Raw genomic sequence first — 24955 nt, 5'->3', positions numbered from 1 at the left:
TCAGCCATGCCAGTTTCCTGCCTTTCCTGCTTGATTACTTACACAAGAGGTTGGAGAGTTCTTGTGCTGTAAGAAAAGTGTCATTAAAGAGTTGCCAGCTCTGTTCAGTTCCTTTGTCCCTAAGGACAGTGTTCCAAGGGATCTCATCCACTAGGTCTTTAACCAACTGGAATTTCACCCTTCAGAAGTCTTGACTTTGATTTTTGCCTGGCCCATATTCTTTGAGACTGAACACTCAACCAGGGCATAGTCACTGCAACCCAGACCGCTGTGAGTGCTCTTAAGATTGTCATTATTTGGCACAGAATGAGCTTTGTACTTGCAAACATGAACTCATTGTAGATGGTTTTCTGACTCCACAAAAAGTTAAAGAGGAAATGCTATTTGGAATCTTTGACTGACTTGCTCTCCAGTTATTAAATAATTTTTGTAAAGCAGGTAGGTAGGCAAGCCAGTAAAAGTAATTTCCAGCAAAACCGCATGAACAACTAAGATAAACCAGGTTGTCACAAAGGAAACACTAAAGAAAAGAACTTTAGCTTTCCTTTCTCAATGAAGATAATGTACAGTTTTTGTCAGAATGGAATGTGGAAAAACCTGCATGTTTTCTTGGGAAAATAAGAGCTATATTTGTCATCTTCAGAGTCTAGAGAATAAAATACTTTGTGAGCAAAAATCTGTTAGTGAAAAGCATTGTATCTACAGCAAATTTACTGTTTTTATGTACACCTAGATTGTTTTCAAGAGGTGTCTATATGTGTTTTTGAAGACATAGCTCAATAATTATTTTCCTGAAAGACTACAGGTGAAATTTTGCACTAAGAAAAAACATGATCATCCCATGTAATTGAAGAAAGAAAACCCCTTGTTTGAACAGAGAAGGAAACAGAGAAATATAATTTAAACAACCTAATTTAAATTAGTAGGTATTGTACAACTCATTGCACACTTATGATGAAAAATCTAAGTGCAACAAACTAAGAAAAGATGGCTAACAAAAAAAAAAAAAAAAAGAAAAAAAAAATCAATCCCAAGCAAATTATCCAAAACAACATTTCACAGAAACCTGAAAAAAAAGTAATTCAAACAGAACCCAATATAATTTTCATTAAATTGGAGAGACAATCAAGTACACCACACTTGGCATTAATAATAAGTAATATTAGGTGGATTTATTTTGGTTAGTGATGGCTGTACAAGAAAAGAATGACACTGATAAAGAAATAATTGAAGAAATCAGTTTCCCGACATCTATAAGAACAAATTACTTCCAATAAAGTAATATATGCAATCAATCAATTCAGGAAAGGATATTCTCATGGGAAAAATGGAAAAAAAAAAAAAAGACTACAGCAGGAGATACACTACAGTTAGTGACCTAGAACAAAGTGTAGGTCACAAGATAAATATTTAAACAAACTTGGTGAGAGCTCAACATCCTCTGCTGAAGGATTTCTATACAGTAAAGTTCCATTGGTTAGGACATGCCATTCAGATATTGCAAATGGTATGATGGAGCATGGGTGCAGCAGATCCATGCCAACCTAAAAGTATTCTTTTTTATAAAAAAATACCTTCTGAGTTCATAAATGTAAGCCTTCAGTATGACTTTACAGTGAGATTTTGAAACAGTCAAATATCTGGCTGACTAGCTTCAAGTTAAATTTCTTTTAGCATGGAGGGATGCAGGTATTAATGTAGTCTTTTTTTATTTATTGTCTTGAAGTTATTTTATCCCATAAAAAAACAGGCTAAATTAAAATGAAATAAGGAGGGTTTGCAGCTTACCACAAAAAATTGTATAGCCCAACCATTATACAGTTTTGAAATTTTATCTTAACCCCTAAATCCACTTTTTTTTTTTTTTTTTTTTTAATGGAAAAATTGGAGGTTACTCATTCCCACCAATTTATAAATGATATGGGGTTATTTTGGACAAAAACTTATATTTATATAAGTTGCATATTAATGTATAACATACTAATATGATATATAGTAACAATAATTTATTAACCATGAAATTAACAATAATTAGTCTCCCAACAGTAATGGGACAATAACATACTATGGAGGTAACAGTAGTGACCTTCATCTTGGCTCTGATGTTTACACCAGGTAAAAGCACACAGAGAACCAAAAAGATAATCCAGCAGCCCTTCTGTGGGTGCAGAGCAGGACCAGTCCTGGCAGCAAGAACAGCAGCCCTAGCGTGTCCCTCCTGCATACCACACCCCATCCTTTAGGGTTTCTATCACTGGCCTGAGTATAGCCAAGGTATGAGGTAGCCAATAAAACTCAGGTAATTCACATATTTATACACTATTTATTTTCCTATCCACATTTATGGGATATTTAGACGTCACAAATATTTAAAGCAGCTCATATACTAACTTTGGCTTTGCAACGTCATGAGAAGCAGCTCAATGCAAGAATTAGTGTTTTCCACAGCCAAGGTCGCTCTTGGCTGGGCAGACAAATAAAGGGTCTTGCTGGTTACCTTAAGAGGGGGCAGATCATGTGAGTTGCAGGGTGTTGGAAAGGGTGGGTGCAGGCTGGCTTGGCTTCAGGGGTGTGAATGTAGAAGATCAACCCTGTGATGAAAGTTTAATTAGCTTGTATTTCAACCATACCTGGAGAAAGCACCATGGAAAATGTTTGTTGCAAGAGGTACAAGTCATTGGAAGAATGACTGTCTTCTGAGTTAGCAGGAAATGGTGTTGGGATCTCTGTGCTGTTCAGTTAATGGAATGTAAAGCTGCAGACACACACAAGACACTGAAGGTCAGGATGTGAAGCTGAGGTATGGTACTGTCTTTGCACTTTCTGCTTTAACCAATGCTTTTGTTTAAAACTGTCAGTAATTCCTCTGAAAAAGAAAACAATCAAAAAGTAGCAATACGTTCAATGGATGTCAGTACAACTGATGTGCAATTGTAAATCCCTACTGCACCTTAATGTGTAGCTTTTGCTTGCTGACCTTGCAGCCCATCTATGTCACTGGATGATTAGCCACTATCCTGCTCAGGTGAATATTGTGCAAAGAATGATTTTGTTCCTCCTACTCGAATGCCCTTCAAGAGTTACCCTTTTTAGCCATTTGGTAGCATTAAACCATTGCTGTTGCACAGTCCACATTTTTTTGCTTTTCACTGAAGATTGTGATGATAACAATTCCTATGATTTGTGGGATCAAAAGAACATGAGATGTTATTAGGTAAGAGAGAGTGGCGATGGTAAAAATGGCGGAATTATTTTTTCCAGATTTATCATTCTAGCCACCTTTAAACTTTCTTCCTTTCACAGTTCTTCCCAAAACATTTACACAAGAGGACAAGCACAAAATATTATGACCATTGAGTCAGAAACTACAAAAAAATAAAATAAAAATGGCTCATGTAATAGAGAATGACACAACACCAGAAACACTAATAGAAAAAATATTGATACAAATGAAATAAATATTGACACTGTTGACAGAAGAATATTAATATCTGCACTGCAAAACAAGCAATATATTCAATATATTTTTTTGAGTATGTATGTATGTTACCCATACATTTGGATAATATGGAATAATAATTTGAAATAATATGGAATTCTGAATTTGTATACACACAAATATAAATGCACTATTATATACACTGAATATATATGCTGACTAAATTCAGCATCAGAGAGCTGTCTTATAGTTTAAAACTTGAACAAATTTTAGTCCATATAAAGAAAGGCCAAAGGTAGTCATAAAAAAAGTCATAGTATTCAAAGATATTTTAGTGCATTGAATTTTTGTATTATTGACTAAAGCATTTTATGGTTTAGAAATTTCCTTCTAGTAAGTGCTGGGGATTTCAACCTAACCAGTTACATATGAGCTTTAAGGTTCATCAGATTTGTCAAAGGCAGCTAGGACAATTCTTTGAGAGTATATCAGACATTTTGAGAAGATATACCAGCACAGAAAGAAAATTATAACCAATGACTCTTTTTTTGTGCTTTTTAGCTTTGCAAAGGCTTGATTTTATGTGTCCATCACATATAATCTTATCACATTATATTTCACAACAAAATTAAGACAAAATTTCATTTGTGGTCAGTTTTTGTTTAAGCAACATCCATGAAGCAGTATCCATGCAGGTCAGCTGAAGATCTTGATTGTCCTTGTTCTCCCCCCTCCCTTTGCAGTGCCTATATTTTTATAGTTTTTTTTAATTAATATTTTAAGTATCTGACAAGATCAAACAGTTTCAATATCTTATGCTTTTAAAAAGCCTTCCAATTTGGTAAAAAACTCATGATTTCAGTGGAAACAATGCAAAACATAAAAAAGTTAACTTTGAAAGGAGAATATTAAAAATGGAATTTTCATGTTTGTTTACTTGAACCTGCAAAATGCATACAATGTCTTAAAATAAAGTGCTTATTATTTGACGTCAAAAGACATTCCTTGTAGCAGATCCTTTTTGGTTGTTTGTCCAAGTAATTAATGTTGCAATATAATTTCTCTAGAGATACAACAGTGTGAAATGCATGAGTAAAAATATTTAATAGCCAGAGGGTTTTTTCCCTCTAATATATCTCCTGGCTGCACAAAATGACCATATGAGAGAAAGATATGCTTCAACATTGCAAGTGTTCAACTCTGCTTCTTTATAGCTGACTAGTTCTTTGAAACGGTCAGTTTCCAGACAGAAGGTGAATTAAAAAAAAAAAAAAAAAAAAAAAAAAAAGGTAAAGACAAATGTTCAAATGTTTACAACTAACAGTCTGAGCTAATCATCCATAAGTGAAAACATTTACCTTCCTAAATAAGGTCCTTATGATCCAAATGAGGTAGAGAACTTAGGGGAGGCACAGCATTGCATAAATTATGTCATGAAACACAGTATCACCACTACATCATGGGAGCTAGGGAAAAATAAAGGGTGGTTATGCACTTGAACAGGCTCCCCAGAGAAATGGTCACAGGACTGAGGTTCAAGAAGCATTTGGACAATGCTCTCAGACATACAGTTTGATTTTTGGTGGTCCTGTGTAGAGTCAGGAGTTGGATTCGATGATCCTTGTGGATCCCTTCCAGCTCAGGATATTCTATGATTCCATGACTCTGTGATTATTGAGCATCTGAAAGGATGATTTTAGGGTTTGGTTGTCAAAAAAAAGTGCTATCATGGAAAATATTAAATTACACTGTGGTCTAACTGTGTAACAATTTTAATCCCTTTTCTTGGGAATTTGTGACAGGTCTTAGACCCAGTGAGGTAAGGCCTGTCTATAGGTTACAATAAGAATGGGTATTTACATACAAGTAGTTGAGCCTTATGATCAAAGGAAAAATATTACTGATAATTAAAAACAAAACAAAACATATTTTTTAGTTCCACAGCTAGTTTTAAGTGTACTATTTCACTCACAGAGAAGCCTTGTTCTTATTTTATCTGCTTACATGTCACCAGTAATAAAATAAAATAAAATAAAATAAAATAAAATAAAATAAAATAAAATAAAATAAAAAAATCTAATAAAACCATCAGTATTACTTCAGTGTAAAATTGTTGTTGAGGAGGTACATCAGGTTCATAATTTTATCTAAATTGGTTTTTTATTTATAACAGAAACATGTGACCCACAGAAAAATGTACATTTATCATGGATCATTTAACATGCCATCTGTACATTTCTTAAGAATGAAACTTTCATCATAGCCCGACTTTGTTCAGGATATCAATCTGGTTATGCTGTGGCTTAATTCACTCTCACAATAAAATCACGCTTGAACTTGGCAGATGAAATATGGAATAATGAGGTACTTACAGAAATTAGATTTCTACATTATAATATAATCAGATTTTAATGAAACAAGTAACATATACCATTCGTATAATATTGGTTTGTGAGAAACTTCACTTGATTAATACAAGATTTGTTTTGGTTGCCAGAAGGAACAGAAATGATTTATTCTTTGAGGTAAAATATTGCTTTATCTGCTTAAAATCTATTATGACATTATACACAGCCTTTATTAATTCTCTCCTATTGGATAATTGGAGGTCTACAGTATTATTTAACGTGATGAAGAAGCAACCTTAGCTCGTTTTGCACTTTTTAATTTCATGCTTGTCTTCTGTAAAATCTTTTCCATAAATTAATTTTCAACAGAACATGGATGCAGCACAATGCATAAAACTTAAATATGTATCGATTAAAATTGTATCCAGAATCAATGAAGCTAGAATTTCTGGTGAATGTGAGTTACCAATCAGTGTAAACTTTGCTAATAAGACATGTATTCTAACAGTAGTGAACTTAACAAGCCAAGTTAGAAACCGGAAAGTCAGCAATATCAAGATAAGTATCTGAATGTTTGCAACAGTTGTGTTTAGTTGCCAGCTTCTGCTCATCCATGATCAAGTCTGTGACGCCTACAAAATGCCCTTGGTCTACATCCACACTTCTCACACAGAAACATAACAAAGAAAACCAGTCAATATGAACACTCAAGTCTTACTTTGAGTTTTTGTTGCAGAACTTTAGAAACTTCTTTGGATTCTACATTTAAAGGTAAGCTTTTTTTGCCTCTCTGTATAATCTGTAATCAGAAATGTATCTCCAGAGGGAAAATCATATCTTATGTCTCCTAGAAGTGCCATATCTCTTTAATGATTTCATATGATGTCTAAGCCTTTAACTTGGGTACTGCAGAGAAAATGTATTACCTTACCAGGATGAAAATGGTCCCGTCCCAAGTGTCTACAGTCAAATGTTTCCCCAATATGCAGAGTACAGATTGGGAAGAGAAAAAAATTACAGTAGGCTTGTATAGAAACAGGCACTTGTCTAACCAAGACAAAGAACTGTCAGCAGTCTAAGTAGACAATCCAATTACCGGGCTCATAAGCAAAATAATTTTTGGAAGCTACAAAACTCACTTAACATTAATGACCAATGCTTCCTCCCAGATTTATAGTCTCCCACACTCCTTGCTCTTTTCTTGTTATCGTGACTAGGTGACTTGAAGGATCCATGCCTCCTTAACTAAGTGGCTATTACATGAACTGGTATTGATTTGAAGTTATTTAATTTTTTATTCTCATTGTAACTGATTTAATATGTATTTCATATTCTGCCAAACTTCAGTTAAACTACTATTGCTGTCCTTTTAGTAACCTTCCCTGTGGAGTCATTTATTTATGGCTTGGATAGGACAAAACTATCACTTTAGAGAGATAACGTATTATTTATATTTTCTTTACATTTCTCATTTTCATATACTCTGGCAGAGTTATGTGGGAAGATTCCCCATAAGAGTCCTTTTGTATTATAAACATAACTTATTTTCTGAGTACTTCAGTTTTTCTTTCATGCTTAGGCCATCTACAGACTTAATTCTACAAGATATGGTTTTATCATCCTCATATCTACAATCCAATATTTTGTATTGTACTTAATACGATGGGTTGAACAATTGTCTGATGGGTTGGGCTCGCAGTTACAGTGAATGGGGTTACATCAGGCTGGCAGCCAGTCACTAGTGATGTTCCTGAAGGCTGCATTTTGGGGCCAGTTCTCCTTAATGTTTTCATAAATGATTTGGGTGCAAGACTCAAAGGTATACTAAGTAAATTTGCAGACAATACAAAATAGAGAGGAGCTGTTGTCTTCCACAAGGGTGGAGAGGCCTGGCAGAGAGATCTTGACAAGGCTAGAGGGCTAAGCAATCACGAGCTTCATGAAGTTCAACAAGAGCAAGTGCCAGATTCTGCACCTGGAACCGGGCAACCCTGGCTATCGATATGTACAGACTCGGGGACTGGAGAGCAGCACCACAGAAAGTGATCTGGGGGTTCTGGCTGTTGGCAAGTTCAATATGAGTCAACAATGCACCCTGGCAGCCAAAAGGGCCAGCTGTGTCCAGGGGTGCATCAAGCACGGCATTGATAGCTGGTTGAGGGAAGGGATTGTCCCACTCTGCTCTGCACTGGTGTGGCCTCACCTAGAGTACTGCATGCAAGTGTGGGTATCACAGCGTAAAAAGGACATAAGACTATTAGAGTGTGTCCAAAGGAGGGCTACAAAGATGGTGAAGAGTATAGAGGTCAAGAGATGAGAGGAGTGGCAGAGGTCCCTTGGTTTGCTCAGCCCAGAACAGAGCAGGCTGAGGGGAGGCCTCATGGCAGCCTGCAGCTCCCTCACCAGGGGAACGGAGGGGCAGGCGCTGAGTTCTGCTCTCGGGGGACAGCAACAGAACCCGAGGGAATGGCATGGAGCTGGGACAGGTGAGGGTCAGGCTGGGTGCTAGGGAAAGGTTCTGCACCCAGAGGGTGGTCGGGCACTAGGACAGGCTCCCCAGGGCAGTGGGTATGGCACCAAGCCTGCTGGAGTTCAAGAAGTGTCTGGACAACACCCTCAGACATGTGGTCTGATTTTTGGGTGGCCTTATGTGAAGCCAGGAGTTGGACTCAATTATCCTTTTGGGTCCTTTCCAACTCTGGATATTCTATAAATTCTAGGTAAATGTTAACTGCTGACTCATAATATCACAGTTAGTGATGATAAATAAATAAAACCTTATTTGGGTAAGCATGCCAATGGTCGTACGCTGTCAAGTATTTAGAACACAAATGTTTGAAAAGGGTGTGTAAAAGTCACATATGGAACTAGAAATCCACTAAAATGTCTTGCCAGGGGATAAGTGGTAGGAGTATGTAGCTTATCACCAAATATAAAATAAAATAAATAAATAAAAAAGAAAATTAAAACCAAACAAACAAACTATCAGCCCTGACAGGTGAGTTGTTTATGGTGTATAAATACCATAAAAATGAGATCTTCTCCCACCAGGCTAAAACCCAGTTACTCTGTGGCACATTAATCTCTCAGAGAAAGAAATAACTGGAGACAAATGCTGGAGATAAAACCCATACAAATATACAATGAAAACATATTTCACAGTAAAACTAATTAACCTATGGGAATCTGAAGGGAAGAAATGGCTTCCACTGGTGACATCAGTAGTGTCAAGTGTGTAAATGTCCATCAGTGCCAGTCTGCTACCTGTCTTTCACAGATTGTCCCTCTAACTTCCTTATTTAAACAAAACTAAGGAATAGAGGCAGCCAAAAGTAAGCAAATATTCTGACATCTGTTTTTAAAATCAGTTTACATTGTTTTTGGCAGTCTATGGCTTTTTTTTTTTTTTCTTTAATTTGTGCAAATCAATACTTCAATTATTAACAGGAAAAGTATCTTATTTATGTTTTATTATTTTTTTTAATCAGCCCACACTGCTGATTTTCTTCTTTTATATAAAAGACTTCTCTGTCTTTTCAATCTTACCACAAATAATTTCCATGTTAATATTTTACTTTGAAACATTCCTTCTAAGTTTCTTTATTCTGTCTATTATGTTATGTCTATTTGCATTGAACTTTGTCTGCCAATTATAAATCCAAATTGACAAACCTAAATTATATGACTCTTTTGTAATAATGAGTCCATTTTCTAATATAAAGCTTTAATCTTTGCTTTACTTGAATTTAAATAAATCATCAAGTGAAACCATTAAATGAGTAATTTCAGTAACAATCATTACCTGTTTCAATATTGACTGGCAATGTTGTGATCACTATTCAAAGTTGGTTTTTTTTTTTGTTTGTTTGTTTTTGTTTTGCTTTTGTGGGCTTTTTGTTTGCTTTTTTTGTTGTTTTTGTTTTTGTTTTGTTTTATTTTGTTTTGAAGGTACCCTTGTATATCATTAAAGGGGATAAGGACAGTGAAAGGAAATGGAAGAATAAAAATTATGCTTAACAAACCACATTCAGAAGCATCCACTTTAATACATTCTTCTCTCCATATTGAGAGAACAGGAGAATTAACTGAACATCAGGAAGCTCTTGTTTACTGTGTGGGTAACAAAGCACTATTCCAGGCTGCCCTGAGCAGTTGTGGAGTCTTTGGAGATTTTCAAAAGCCACCTGGATATGGTCCTGGGCAACCTGCTCTGGGTGGCCCTGCTTGAGGAGAGGGCTTGGAGCACATGACCTGCAGAGGTCCCTTCCAACCTCAACCATTCTGTGGTTCTGATTCTCTGACTTTGTGACATCATTTTAGAGCACAACTGAAGCAATACTGCAACTTGTGGTTTGTCTAAGTGAGTACAATGAAGAATATATAGTACAAAAGAATATATTATGAAAGAGACATCTATATTTCTGTCAGATCTTCATCAGAGAAGTATGAGTACGAAAAGTGAGGTGAAGACTGCAGAAAGCAGATCATGAGATGTAGATTACAAACAGTAACAATAACTTCCATTCTTCTCTTACACATAGTGCATACTCTTGAATTTGGAGTCAAACTTGGTATTTAAGGAACTGCTTGAGCTGAAGCAGATGAGAAAAGCAGGAAAACATTCTCAAATCAGCACAGTCTGTTGTTGCAGAAACTTTCTTTAATGGTGACAAAATTGATCAGCAAAGATCCTTGTAGTGCATGTGTCAAATGCAACACAAGTTAGTGCAATATACTTTGCATCTGTTTGCATTGGTTGAGGTTTAGGAGACAGGCTACACGTGCTACACATTGTAAGGCTGCCAGCAAAGGAGCATCTAAGAAGGTGAATGTCTTCATTTATCTCCCCTACATTTAGTATTTACCAGCAAGCACAACCCCTGCAGCTATGCAACAAGCTCTGATACTGAAAAAAAATGTGAACAGGTTGTGACAGCAACTATACAAATGCAAGGTACTGCTGCCATGCATGAATGAGAGATAATAAGTGTGAAATTGAACAGTCAGCATTACAAAGAAAAACATACAATGTAGTTACATTTTGACAAGTGGCACAAAGCTGCAGCTAAAGTAACACAGCAGCAGAAAGGTGATGATTTGGGGTGACACCACAGGAGATGAAAGTATTCAAGCATTCATATTAACAGAAACTACATTGTTACATCCTCCTTTGAACACTGCCACAAGATCATATTTCTTAATCTTAGTCAAGTCACCAATGTTAACTGCCGGTGAAGGATCCAGCTAGGACTGAAGGATTAGGACAGAAAATCCATGCTTTTCTGTCACAATTTTTCCAATAGACACAAAATGAAGATAAGATTATCTATGAAAGACCTGGGCATGTAACTGAAACAGTTGATGCAGCAGAGTCAGTACAATGCTCCAATGTGTCAAGAATTGGCCTTTGACATAATTTTAACAACACAATGAGGCAGAAGTATTGCATTTTTCACTGAAGGACTCAATGGAGGTATGTTTCCATGAGATACAAGGATGCCCTAAGCTTCCCCATGGTTAGCCTTTGCAGGGAACATCTTCTAAATAAGAAGATTCTAAGTTAGTTACGTGATACTGTTAGTCTGTATAAGGCATAACACAAATATAACCTGCTCCATTGACAGTTTTTAACAGAGTTCACTTATAAGCTAAAGTGTACCCAGTATTCTGTGCATTTCAGAACTGAGATCCATGGAGTGTATTAAAAAAGTTAATGTTATATTAGGAATATTGTAATTTGACACTGTCCATGATTTTCATTAAATATTGAGTTATATTATAGACAGGGCATATATCAGAATTAAGAAATAACCAGACCTTATCAGATCAGACTAAACCAGACCAATGAGTTCTCTACAATCAATAAATATTCTATACGGTACATGCTATGTGACTCAAGGTAAGATACAACAAAATAGATAATTGTAGTCTAGAAAGGCTCTTTCTTACCTCTCTGTATGTAGAGATTGATTTTTGTCCTGAAAAAATGGAAATTTTGATTGCTTTTAAAATCTTGCCTTTCTATTCATTTTCATAAGTCATAGAGTTCTTATTAGTAATATAAATATTTGAACCCTTTTATGACAGCATATCTTTTGGCCTTGTTATCTCTTAATGGAGAATGTTTCCTGGTCAAATCAGGTGTTCTAAAATAGCCTATTTTTCCTTTGGGTTACGTGAGACTGTTTCACAGCTTCTGATCATTCTCATCCTCACCTTTGAGCTCCACCTATTTCTCTATTATCCTTCCAGAGCTAAGGTGACCTTTACTGAATGAAACGTATCAGTGGAGAGCATGCTCTTGATTTTATATGATACCGTTGAAATATCATAAGTATTGTTCTCCATAACCATGCTGTTCGTTTATTTGACTGGCACATAATGAGGAGAGGTCTTCAATATATTCTTCACAATAGAATGCACTTTTAGTTTATGAATCCTAGTATCTTTCTGCTACCGAGTTACTGAAACTCATATCAAAATATTTTTCTGTTTTCATCCACACACTTCAGTGTAAAGTGCATTATTCAGATGTGTTCTCTTCCATATCTAAGTATTTATGATCTACTGGTTAACAGTTCCAACATTATCTTATGTTTTCTAATTCTACGTCTTCTATACCCCTGATTTAAGTAAATCTACACCTCCACCCCATTAAAACAAATCCAGAGTGCTTATTTAATGTCTATTACTATTCTTTTTAACCCATTGGCTTTAATTTCCTACCATGATTAAGAGGATAAACTGTTTCTTCCTCCTCTGCTTATTGTTTACACTCCTCAAAGAACTGTTATTATTCTTCCTTGGTCCACTAGTTTATTTATTTTTTTTACTTGCTACAGCGCATGCTTTTTTCAATCCATCAAATTTTCTACTATTCACACTCTTTAATTATCGTAAATGCTTCGTGTTTACCCTCATTGCTATTCTCTTACATCTTTATTTTAACTGCATTAGTTTCTGCCACTTCTGGATACTAAGATATAGTAGAGCACTTCTATGAGTAAACAGAGAGTATTTGTATTTTACAGTGAAGTGAATTTTCTGGATTTTGGTGTAGGGAATGGATTAATATTGGCATTCTGAAGAATATACGTGTATATACATGTATATTCTGAAGAATATACGTGTATATTCTTCAGAGTATAACACATTGACAGGTACTTACTTTACATGGCAGACAAACGATGATGATACCAGTTTTCTATTTTTCTAGTTGTACTATTGATCTTGTTTATCAACACTACCATAAAATACCTAGCTATTCAGTATATTAACTCCCCCAATTAGGTGAATCTCATTAATCCCATCTTGTATGTTATCTGTCTCTGAACTTGTAAAATTTGAATTCAGTCTTGGTAAATTGCTCACAATGATTAAACAAGATAGTGAAACAGTAAAAACAAGCTTTTATTCTGTTTGAAAATCTTATGTAGATTCTTTTTTCTTCCTTTCTCCTGGAGGGAAGTTCTGGCTTTGTAGCATTTCCAGAACAGTTATCAGTGCCATGGCAAGAAACCAAAGGAAACTCTATGGTTCTTTCTATGATTAAGTATGAATAATTTATTTTATTCCTAACCCAGCAGAACTGCTCTTTTCCTATCCAGGTATTAATGAACCACATTTGTATTTCAGGGAGGAAAATGTGTTCATGTTTTGAATCTGTTTTTCACAAATAATTGAGTATTCTCAATAATATGATTTCTGAAATAATTAGAACTAACCTATAGTCATGGAATCTGAGGAAGACAAACAAGACTCCCGTTTATCAAAGTTTAACAACGCTGAGTTCTGGGCTGTTTTATCTCAAATCCAAGAGACCACATTTTGCCTGTCTCACTCCCAATATTCCTTGTGTAAAGTCGTTCTTATCTACTACTAATAATTTGAAACTTCACTAATTATTTGAAAGGAAATAAAATTTATTCAAAACGCATGTCAGTTCACTTTTTTTTACTCTTTTTTTTTCCTTCTTTTTTTTTTTTTTTCTTTGTACATAAACCAGTAGTCATGAGTTCTGTATCCTATTTGTTTTTCTGATGTGGACTGAACACTAAACTGTCTTTGTCCTTCAATTTATTCCTCACAAAAAAAGGTTAAATGAGGCACAGCAGGTAGACTGTACACTGCAGTGGGTGCCTGTATCGGATGCTGTAGAAGTGCAGGGTCTTTATGAGTGCTTGACTCTTGTATTGACAAGATGTTACTCAAACTTTTGTTAATCTGGTTCAACAACGCACCAAAACGTTGTGTAAAGGTTCCATTACCAACAGAAGCCAAAGGCAGATTGCACGGACATAAAATTGTGTCTCCACCGTTCGTTATCTTCCCATAGCAATTAGATGTTTTTATTTGCTCTCTTCCATAAGGTGGGCACAACTTTTCTTTATCTTAACAGGGAATTCATAAGAGGCACAGAAAGGCCTCAGACTGCTTGCTCGTGCATCAGACTAAACTAAGCTCCTGACTACTTTTGTTCTATGCGTTGTTCTTTTATGCAAGATACAACATCCATTACAGTAATGTCCTTTTCCTCCATTATTTTAATGCAAATTTGAAATGAAAATAGCCATGTAACAATGCATTTTGTACATGGTTGGTTTTCCATTGGACAGAGATGAAGCTTAGTAATTTTTATTAGTTAATTTCAGTATGGATTTCATTGTAATTAGCACAAATTCTATTTCAAATAATGTTGGAATTTACAGTGCAGAGAAAAAAAAAAGTGAATGATGTGTCACTACAGACATTTTTTATCAAAACATTTAATTGCACATAAAAGTACATTACATTTGAAAGATGCAAAATAAACTCTAGAAAAAAAAAGACACATTTGTTTTGTGTGTCTTAAATGAATGTCAAGAATAGCTCTTAAACATTTGTTTCATCTTAGGAAGAGACAGGAAAGCTACTTTGCTGTAGCAATTCACTCTATAGAATCAATTTGGGATGATTTTGCTGGGTGTGAGGAGGTTGTAGATATCCTGGATAGCTGAGCATTTAAATCACCCTCTGGCACTTGAAATACTTGTCTCTGAGTGTAAGGCTGTGTCTATGCTGCTAACTGAAACAGAGCCAGGGACCATTTTTGTTGAGGAGCACAAAAGGAGCACTGCCTGGCTGCTGTCCAATCTATACAGTGCTTGGCCATAGGTCTCCCCTTGGACCCATGTGGTGTACATCTGGACCCAACACTTAATTATTTGTTTTTATGTATATTTTTCAGTTCAAATAACAGAAAAGGGTATAGTAATATGAGGGCTATGTTTTGGCTCATTAGAACAATATTTAAACATCATGAAATTGAGGATGTGTGTTGGATATCCTGACCTGGGATGTGAAGGTACCAAGGGAGTTTTCAAGATGAAGAGTCTCCTGGAATAATTTGGAAAAACTGTGTGAGATGAAGTGAACTAAATCTGGTTCAATCCTATCCTGACACAGAGAGTATGGTCCTGTCATGTGGTATCCTTTCTTAGAGTAGAGATGTTTGTACCAAAACCATGTCAAGAAGCATGCTAACAGTTCAGCTCTGGATGATCAGCAGAGCACTGCTTAATCCAAGGTCCTATTTTATTTAACAGGTACAAGCAGAGACTGTTTAGGATGGATATCAGTCTTCTTCCCTGAAAAAATTTTTGCTTTTGTTATATAAACACGCCTATTTGGGTGTAGTAATAGCTCTATAAAACTGCTCAATATCAGCAGAGATTGTCTTGTGTACCAAAGAGAAAAGATATAGTGATCTACCCCTGTCCATATTAAGGGCAATGTACTGCTTTAACTGCTAGATCAGTATCTTTTAAGAAACATAACAATGTTCCCACTATGGCATGTAACTTTAATGGGGAAAAAAAATAATCAAATGGATAATAGTCAATGCAACTTTTCTAGTGCTCTGTGCACTTGCTGCTTTAGTTCCACATACACAGAAATGGGATGTTCTTACTCAGTTTGATATATAGTTTTACTGCAGCTTGTGCTGTGTGTTTTTGGGGCTGTTAATCTATTCCATGATGCAGCAGATGACTTCGACCTATTAAGTCTGGCTTGTGATCCACCAGGCTTCTCACTGATGGATAAAAACATTTCTAGAGCTCTGTTACTCTCGTGCTTCCTCTATGGCCTCCTGACAAAGAAAAGAAGTGTTTCATCATACTTCAGGGTACAGTGGCACAAAATATTTATCTTCAGTTTTGCTAAAACCAAAATATAGCTCTCAACTCTTGTGCAGAGGAGTCTCTGTCATAAGTCTGTGAATCTGTTCTCCTCAGACTCAGAGGTTCTGTATGTTTTTATCTTATGAGAAAGCAGATAGTAATAAGCTCAAGCTAGAGAGGCACTTGTGTGTGTTGTGCCATTTTCAATTATGTCCATAGCAAAGGTTGAAGCACATAACTGAACGAGCCTATTTTCAGACCACTTTTCCTTGTCTTAAAGAAAGTTATAACGATCAACATTATTAAATTATGCTATTTTAAAGATCTATAAATGGAGTTTGGTATTTTTTTTTCCACATGAGAATCTCAAAGAATGTGGTGATTTTAAAAATATTTTCTGCCCTTGGAGGAAATTTCTTTAAACTATTATAGTCTTATGTCAGTCAAATACTTGGAAGTAGTTCAAGCCTTAACAAATTGCCAGATTCTGTACCTGGGAAAGATAAACTGGGGAATGAGAGACTGGAGAACAGCACCACAAAAGTGATCTGGGGGTTCTGATTGTTGGCAAGTTGAATATGAGTCAGCAACAAAAGGGCCAATATGAGCAGCAAAAGGTCCAACCACGTCCTGGGGTGCATCAAGCATAGCACTGCTAGCTGGTTGAGGGAGGGGATTGTCCTGCTCTGCCCTGTGCTGGTGCAGCTTCATTTTGAGCACTGTGTGCAGTTTTGGGTGACACAATATAAGGACATAAAAAGATATAAAACTATTAGAGCATGTCCAAAGGAGGGCTACAGAGGTGGTGAAGGGCCTAGAAGGCAAGATATGTGAAGAGTGGCAGAGGCCCCTTGATTTGTTCAGCCCAGAGCAGAGCAGGCTGAGGGGAGACCTCATGGTAGCCTGCAGCTTCCTCACAAGGGTAGCGGAGGGACAGGTGCTGAGTGTTGCTCTCTGGGGACAGTGACAGGACCTGAGGGAACAGCAGGGAGCTGGGACAGGTGAGGGTCAGGCTGGGTGTTAGGGAAAGGTTCTGCACCCAGAGGGTGGTCGGGCACTAGGACAGGCTCCCCAGGGCAGTGGGCATGGCACCAAGCCTGCTGGAGTTCAAGAAGTATCTGAGCAGAACCCTCAGACATATGGTCTGATTTTTGGGTGGTCCTGTGTGGAGCCAGGAGTTGGACTTGATGACCCTTGTGGGTCCATTCCAACTCGGGATATTCTGTGATTCTGTGAAATTTTCAGGTATGTGTTTCATGCAAACCTGCTCTCAAAAGTAAGATTTAACACTTCTCTTTTTATCAACAAAAAATTGCAGATTCTGAAAAAAATCAGAGCTATAAACAAGATTTTATCCTGTCAAAAACAGTTGTTTCTGACATAAAATGACTTTTTTTTTTTTTAATAACTCTTTTTTTTTTTTTTTTCTGAGTTTTCTGGGTGCTACATGAAGCAGCAGAAGCTTTGAGGGAGAGTGACAGGTACTTTGATTTGAACAAGAAAATGGAAGATCTTAACGACTCCAGACACCATAGGTCCTTACCTCATACATACATCTGATTCATATTCATTGCTTTCAGCAAGGCTGAGTCATTCCAAACAAAATGATAGCAGGAAGAAATCTACTTTTTCTCTTGGATGTTAAGTGGCGTCACTCATTCTTGAAATCATTTTGTGTGAGTAGAAAAATCTTCCGTTAGACTCTGTGGAGTTGTAGGCGTGGTTCTCTAAATCATTGACTGATGATGTTAGGGCTCTGCACATAGATCTTATCACAGAATTAGGTCCAACGAGTTTTAGTAAACCCTTCATTTCTACTAATGTCATCCAAGGCATATCATTTCCAGGGGAAGGATTTGTTGGGTCCACTAAAAACTCTGTCTACCAGACATTGGTCAGAGATTTTTCAGATGATACATTTTGCCACTGTCCATTGTGGCAACCATAGTTGTTCTTTGGATATACATGGAGGCAGATTCTTGCTTAGTTTACAATAAATCAATTATTGGAGAGGAATATAATTATTTCATACAAAACTTTTTTGCTGATGAAATTACACTAAGGTTTACATCTTTGATCAGGGAATCCTCAAATCACTTAATCTCTCTAACACCAACCCTTGCTTTTTTTTTTTCTCTCTTTTTTTTTTTTTCCTCTCTTTTTTTTTTTTTTTTTTTTTTTTCCTTTTTTATCATTGAATGATTAAATCTTGGAAATGACACTTTGCAAAAAATATCCAGAATTTTGGGACATTCATTTGGTTTCAAATCATTGTATTTAATTGCTTTGTGTACCATACTTATTAGGCAGCGCTTCTCTGAACTGGTGTCATAATTTGCACATTAAAGGTGCCCAAGTGGTTGATGAGCCTCCCTTCAATAACAATTCCAAAGCATAAGGTATTAATAGTTACTATAATAAAATCAGTAATCTAGTTCTCTTTGTCATACCTCTTTTTCTTCCTTCATGTTTGGATATCTTTTACAGAGATAACCATTGCTAGAGCAGAAATAAATATTTAATATATATTATTGCCCTTTAAGTTTATTTTTTTTTCCAAATGTTATTGATCCTGCTGTACAATCCATTGTGGCTTAAGGCTATAATTCATATATCCACATTTAAAGCTCTGGGCCTGCTTAAAACCCTTGTGGCCTTACTGGACTGCCTTTTATTCTTAATTATATCCATGTTAAATTAGAGCAAGTCTGTTTAAGTCACTAGAGAATAGAATCTGGACTTCTGTCATTTATATTCAGGAAGTTTCTTCATTAATTTTTGTCCTTTTCTTTAATGTCAGAGTTCCTCCCCTGCACTCCCCATATGTTTAAGAAATTACAGCTTAACTGTTTCTCAGGATTGTTCACTGGAACAATGTTTGTCAAACTGTCACTTTGCAACTTGGATTAGTATTTATCTGTTGCCAATTACGTATTTTTTATTAAATTTTACTGTTGGGTGTAACATTTTCTGATAATGAAGGAGAATATTGCTGTTGGCCAGAAACATAAGGAGTCTTCTTTGGCCATAGGAAATCTTTTCCCATTCCATTTAGAAAAGTGATGCAAAGATAATTTTTCTAGGTCACAAATAAAACCACCCCTTCATTTTCTTGGTGTTGTGGTTTTGGCTGGGACAGAATTAATTTGCTTCATAGTAGCTGGTATTCTGCTGTTTTGGATTTAGGAGGAGAGTAATGCTGATAACACACCTGTGTTTTAGTTGTTGCAGAGCAGTGCTTACACTAAGCCGATGACTTTTCAGCTTCTCACACTGCCCTGCCAGCAAGGAGGCTGGGGGTGCACAGGAAGATCAGAGGGGACAGAACCAGGACAGCTGACCCAAACTGGCCAAAGGGATATCCCATACATGGGGACATGGGGCGGCATGTTCTGCGATAAAATGATGGAATGGGAGCTGGCTGGGGAGCCTGGGCATCAGTCAGAGGGTGGTGAGCAGTTGCACTGTGAATCACTTGTTTTGCATATCCCTTTATCATAATTATTATTATGACTTTCCCTTTTACCAGTGTTTTTTGTTTGTTTGGTTGGTTTGGTTTGGTTTGGTTTCTGATTCTCTCCCCCATCCAGATGTGAGGTGGGGGACAAGCTAGTGAACTGCTGTGTGGTGCTTAGCTGCTTGCTGGGTTAAACCACAACACTTAACTTCAGTAGCTTCCTGGTTTCTACTGAAGCAAAAATCAAATAATTTGCCTATATTTTATAGACTACACATGATTTAGCTCCATCCATCCTGCTGCTTTTCTCTCCTTCATTCCTGTGAGATCATCTACCCTTGTTCATCAATCCGGTTTTCTAGTCTTTGTCATAGTCTCTTTTTGAACATATCCTAAGAAAAAACTTCAGTACTTGGACTGTTACCGTATTAGGAAGGTGATTTGTAAAGCTACCCTGATTTATTTCTTTGCTTCCTTTGATTTCAAGGAAAGTGATTGGTAAGGCTGCCTGGATTTCTTTCCTTGGTCCCTTTGATTTCTAGGAAGGTGATTGGTAAAACTGCACAGTTTCTTTGGTTCATTTAATTTTCTTTATATTTTGTTGTTTACTTTCATCTATGTTTAGATGACTAGCTGTTTGAACAGGAATGCTGCTGAAGCAAAGATTCTGATCCATGATTTACTTGTAATAGTAATTCCAACAGAAGTAAGAAGTGGAATAATATATTACATATAGAACACAGTAGAAGCTACTCATTTAAAAATAGGTCTGTATTCAGTGTATTTCTTTGATTTCTTTATTAACAACTGTAGAAAAAAAAAAAATGGAAGCCTCCAATTTCCTAATCAATTTTCTCATCCTGGCTGGTTACCACTTTATCACTATGTTTCACGTTGACCATTTATATAACATATCCTCAAGAACACTTGCTCACATCACTACTTCACTTGTAATTGCTTAGCTGTAATTTAGTTTTAGCAAAGCTTTCAAGAGACTGGAGAGAAGTGATGCCAAGGATGCCAAAGAATTTCAGAAGAGCTAGCCTGAAATTCGTCACGATCTGATCTGGGTAATCTGAGCATCAAAACAAATGGACAAGTAATTTAATAAGGGGTGAAAGATGTCTAGCTCAAGGTGGAATCAGTCCATTAAGAAATGAAGTTCAGCAGATCCAAACAAAAGATGAAAGAACTCCTACAGGCAACAAAGCTCAAACTGATCAAGCCAAAAACAATATGCAGATCTTCAAATAAGAGATGATGGAGCTACCTCACAAAGCCTGGAAAGAAGGGAACCACACGATTCTTTTGAAGAAAGTGAAAAGTGCCCATGGTAAGTAGAGCAGAAGGAAAGAGAGTCAGAGGAGGTCCTGTGTTTATAATGAACTACTGTAGCAGGCAGCTGTACTTGAAACTGCATGGGGACTCATCAACAATGATATTGGGATGAGAAATGTTAATTACAACTGAACAGCCTCCTGGTTTGGCAGAGATCCCGGGACAAAGTGGTGGCACTTGGGCTGCAGATGCAATATTTTATACAATCCCTGCTGTTAAAAAATGATATAGTTTCCTCATTTTCATATATTGGTAACAGTGGAAGTGAAAGCAGACTTTGTTTCTTTTAGAGATAATCTCATGGTTTTATAGTGATTTCAGAAGCAGGCTGATGGTCAAAAGTGATCTTTTCATCTGGAGCTTAGAAAATTTATCTGCTGTTTAAACACCAAGCGTGCTACCTAGGTGAAAGTCAATTCAGCAATTATCGTATTGGGAGCATGGTAGATTTAAATGACTCCACTAATTTATTGGAGAAAATTCATTACTGTACATAATTTGTAAGTAGCCTCTAAAGGCAATTATACCATGAGTGAGCAAGTTACACACCAGTAGTGCTGAAACAAAGAGCCATGCCTGTGCCTGATGAGTATGGCCAGAATTCCCATGGTGACTTGACGGCTTGCCAGGGGGAGAGACTGCCACCAGGGTTTTAGTGGAATTGCATTGTTCCTTGATTTTTGTCATATTTTTTACAGGATGCACTGAAGACTTTCCTTGTTGAATTTGAACATGTTTTACAAATTGTCTGTAGAAACATCAACTGCATGGTAAGTAACTGTCTTCTGGGAAGTTCATCAGGACTTCAAGACTTCAAAAACAGGTTTCCAGGAAGACATCTTTTATAGAACTGCCAGCATCCTTGGGAACTGTGTATTCAAACTGGTGACTTTGGTGAATTTGAAACACAGAAATCATTATTTATTTTTTTAATTTCAGACCTTGAATTCACCTGTGTTCCGTTTCTTGTCAAAGGGGCATACCTTACATCATTCTCATTCTCCACTGCATTCTTCAGTATGTTCTGCTTGTAAAGATAAAAATCCCATGAAGAGCTTGCTGATGAAATAAAAAACTTTCTGGAGCATTGTGGTATGGAGCTATTCATTTAATAATTAATGTTAATAGTTTGTGTCAGGTATAATCTTCTTGTTCCTCATCCCTTAGAATGCTTTCCTTTAGTATTGCATTAACTTGTTTTATCATTAAAAACTCACTGTACTTTAAAGCTTGACTTCAAATTTCTCCTGAATAATAGTAAAGGAATGCAACGCTGCCAGAGCTATTCCACTCTATATAGAATAAAATTAAACTTTTATTAAAGCAGAAGAAAGACTGATGACCTTAGCTGAATGACTAGGTATTCACCTTGCTAAGGAAGACCAGTTTCAAATGACTTCATAATTTATTGATGTGTGCATTACTCAGTGTACTAGAACAATATAATGTGAAGCAATGAGGTAACCAAAACTCAAAGAACAAAGTTTTTATGTCTCTAGAGCTCCATGCCAACAGATCCAAGGAGAAACAAACATTTTCAGAATAAAAAAACCTTACTTCAGCTGAAAGAAGTTGCTCCATGTCTTCATCTCCCTCCTAAATCTATACTACAATAAACATAGGGGAATAGAATAATAAGAAAACAGAGGCTTTAAGGCAAGCAGTGGAAGACAGCAAAAGAAAAGAAAGTATGTATAGTAAAACCAAGAGTACTCAATAACAAGACTCATTAGCAATTCCTTCTGCTATGCTTTTTATTTAGAGTGAATAACATCACCTATGTTACATCACTGTGGAAGTGAGTGTGATATTTCAACTGTCTGCATTTATTCTTTTGTATTCTGCAGAACTTTTCACTCTCTGTCAGGAAATACTCCCCTGCTCTCCAAGTGCAGTTTCCTGATGATTCCTTTATGCTTCTTTTTCCTGTCCTCCATATTAACTTTCCTATGCCAACAATGATGATCAGAAAATAATAACACAGCAAAAAACAACAACAAACTCTCTAAGGCAAATACCACAGGGTCTCTTTTTGATCTGTAAAATAGCATTGCCGCCAGTGCTCAGACCATTCTCAGTTTACCAGCTGGCTGACTGGCACAGAGCGACTGGGATGGGCTCAGCTGTTGCAGAGCTTGCCAGTAAATTTGTTGCTATATTAGTGGAGCTATTGGCTAGGGTTTAAAAGGTGGAGTAAGATAAAAGGGCAGGAATGAGGTGGATAGCAATAAATAGCAGCCAGGTGGTTGCAATGGTGCTGACCAGGAATAACAATTCATGAACACTGGTCCTGCACGGGGATCAGGGCAATCCCAAGCACAAATACAGGCTGGGCAGAGAATGGATTGAGAACAGACCTGAGGAGAAGAATGTGGGGGTGCTGGTAGTTGAGAAGCTCAGCATGAGCCAGCAACGTGCACTTGCAGCCTAGAAGGCCAACTATATCCTGGGCTGCATCAAAAACAGTGTGGGCAGCAGGTCAAGGGGATTCTCCCTACACTCAGCTCTGGGGCACCCAACATGAGAAGGACACATACCTTTTGGAGTGAATCCAGAGTAGGGCCACAATGTTGATAAGAGAGCTGGAGCACCTTTCCTATGAAGACAGGCTGAGAGAGTTGGAGTTGTTCAGCCTGGAGGAGAGAAGGCTCCAGGGAGTCCTTATTGTGGCCATTCTGTACCACGTAAAAAAGCCTACAAGAAAGCTGTGGAGGAACTCTTTGTCAGGGAGTGTAGTAATAGGTCAAGGCATAATGGCTTTAAGCTGACAGAAAATAGATTTAGATTAAGAGAGTAGATTTAGATTAGATATAAGGAAGAAATTCTTCATTCAGAGGGTGGTGAGGCACTGGCATAGGCTGCCCAGAGAAGCTGTGGATGCCCCATCCCTGGAAGTACTCAAGGCCAGGCTAGATGGGGCTTAGAGCAACCTGGTCTGGTGGGAGGTGTCCCTGTCCATGGCAGGGGTGTTGGAACTAGGTGATTTTTAAGATCCCTTCCAACCTCAAACTGTTCTATGATTGATTTTATCATACTAGCAGTTATGTTACAGTTACTCCTATAAATTACTTCTTAGTGGATACTTCTCAGTCATAGGCTTAATCTTAGAGTATGAATATCTGTCCTTAACAGTAACAGCCATTAGAGAATCTAAACAGAAATGTTTATCATATTAGGAGCCATGGATGAAAGATACCTGGGAAGATTTGCATATATATTATCTTTTTCCTGTATAAACTTATGAATTTTCTATTGTATGTTTCTGCTCAAACATTATGGACTAACAAAAATCAGGTTATAAAATGCAAAAAAGTTTCATACAAACACGAGCTAATTTAAATGATGTGATCAGAATCATGATGATGGCACTTACAGCTAGAACAGTCAAGGAATAATTTCAGAGGACTTTAGAGGGAGCGTGCTGGAAGATACTAAAATATTCTCAGCATTGTGGTTATTTGTACATAAGTTTTCTAGGTTGACATGGCTTAAAAAACCGTCAGCATGCCCTTCTGTAGCAAACTAAATGATCCCTGTCAGGATGATCCTTAAACGTGTTTATCAGGACAGTTTGTTTCTTAATCCATTTCAGGCAATGGGGAGGGCACATACAGCCAGAGGATCAAATCGAAATTATCTGATTTCCTATTATGCCTGAATTTAAGTGCATGAAATTAGGCAGTAGTCTCTTAGCCTTCAAAAGCACCAGTCTCCTTTTGTTATTACTACACAGAGGCTGTAGGCATTCACTTACAGGCTGGGTATTGTTTGATGGAGGTGTGTTTCAGGTGTGTTTTGAAAACTTTCAAAAACAGAGAAGAAGCAGCCAAAAGACAACAAGAAGAGGTAAGAATCATTAATTTGAGAGGTGTGAGGAGAATTCTATGTAGAATGAAAGTTAAAACTTTGGGCAAAGAAAGAACCTTTTATTGTTTAACTGTAATGGTGTCTAAGAAAATTGAATTTTGTGTGCATTAAACAGGTTTGTAAGAAAGAAATATCTAACCACAACACCAAATTCCCCCCTTGTTTTGAAATGTTTTGAAAGACCCATATAATGCTTAGCTGCAAATGTCAAAGGAGGCTAAAGTAACATGAATGAATATTCCATTCTACTTGTTAAGAACTCATTTTAAAAATAAACCAAAAATATTAAGATACCTTGAGAAGGTTTTACTTTTACTTTGGGGCTTGAGTTCAGATTCTCTGATTG

The sequence above is a fragment of the Anas acuta genome, chromosome 1 (assembly GCF_963932015.1).
Source record: "Anas acuta chromosome 1, bAnaAcu1.1, whole genome shotgun sequence".
NCBI classification, from domain to species: Eukaryota; Metazoa; Chordata; class Aves; order Anseriformes; family Anatidae; genus Anas; species Anas acuta.
Note: the sequence above shows the minus strand (reverse complement) of the source record.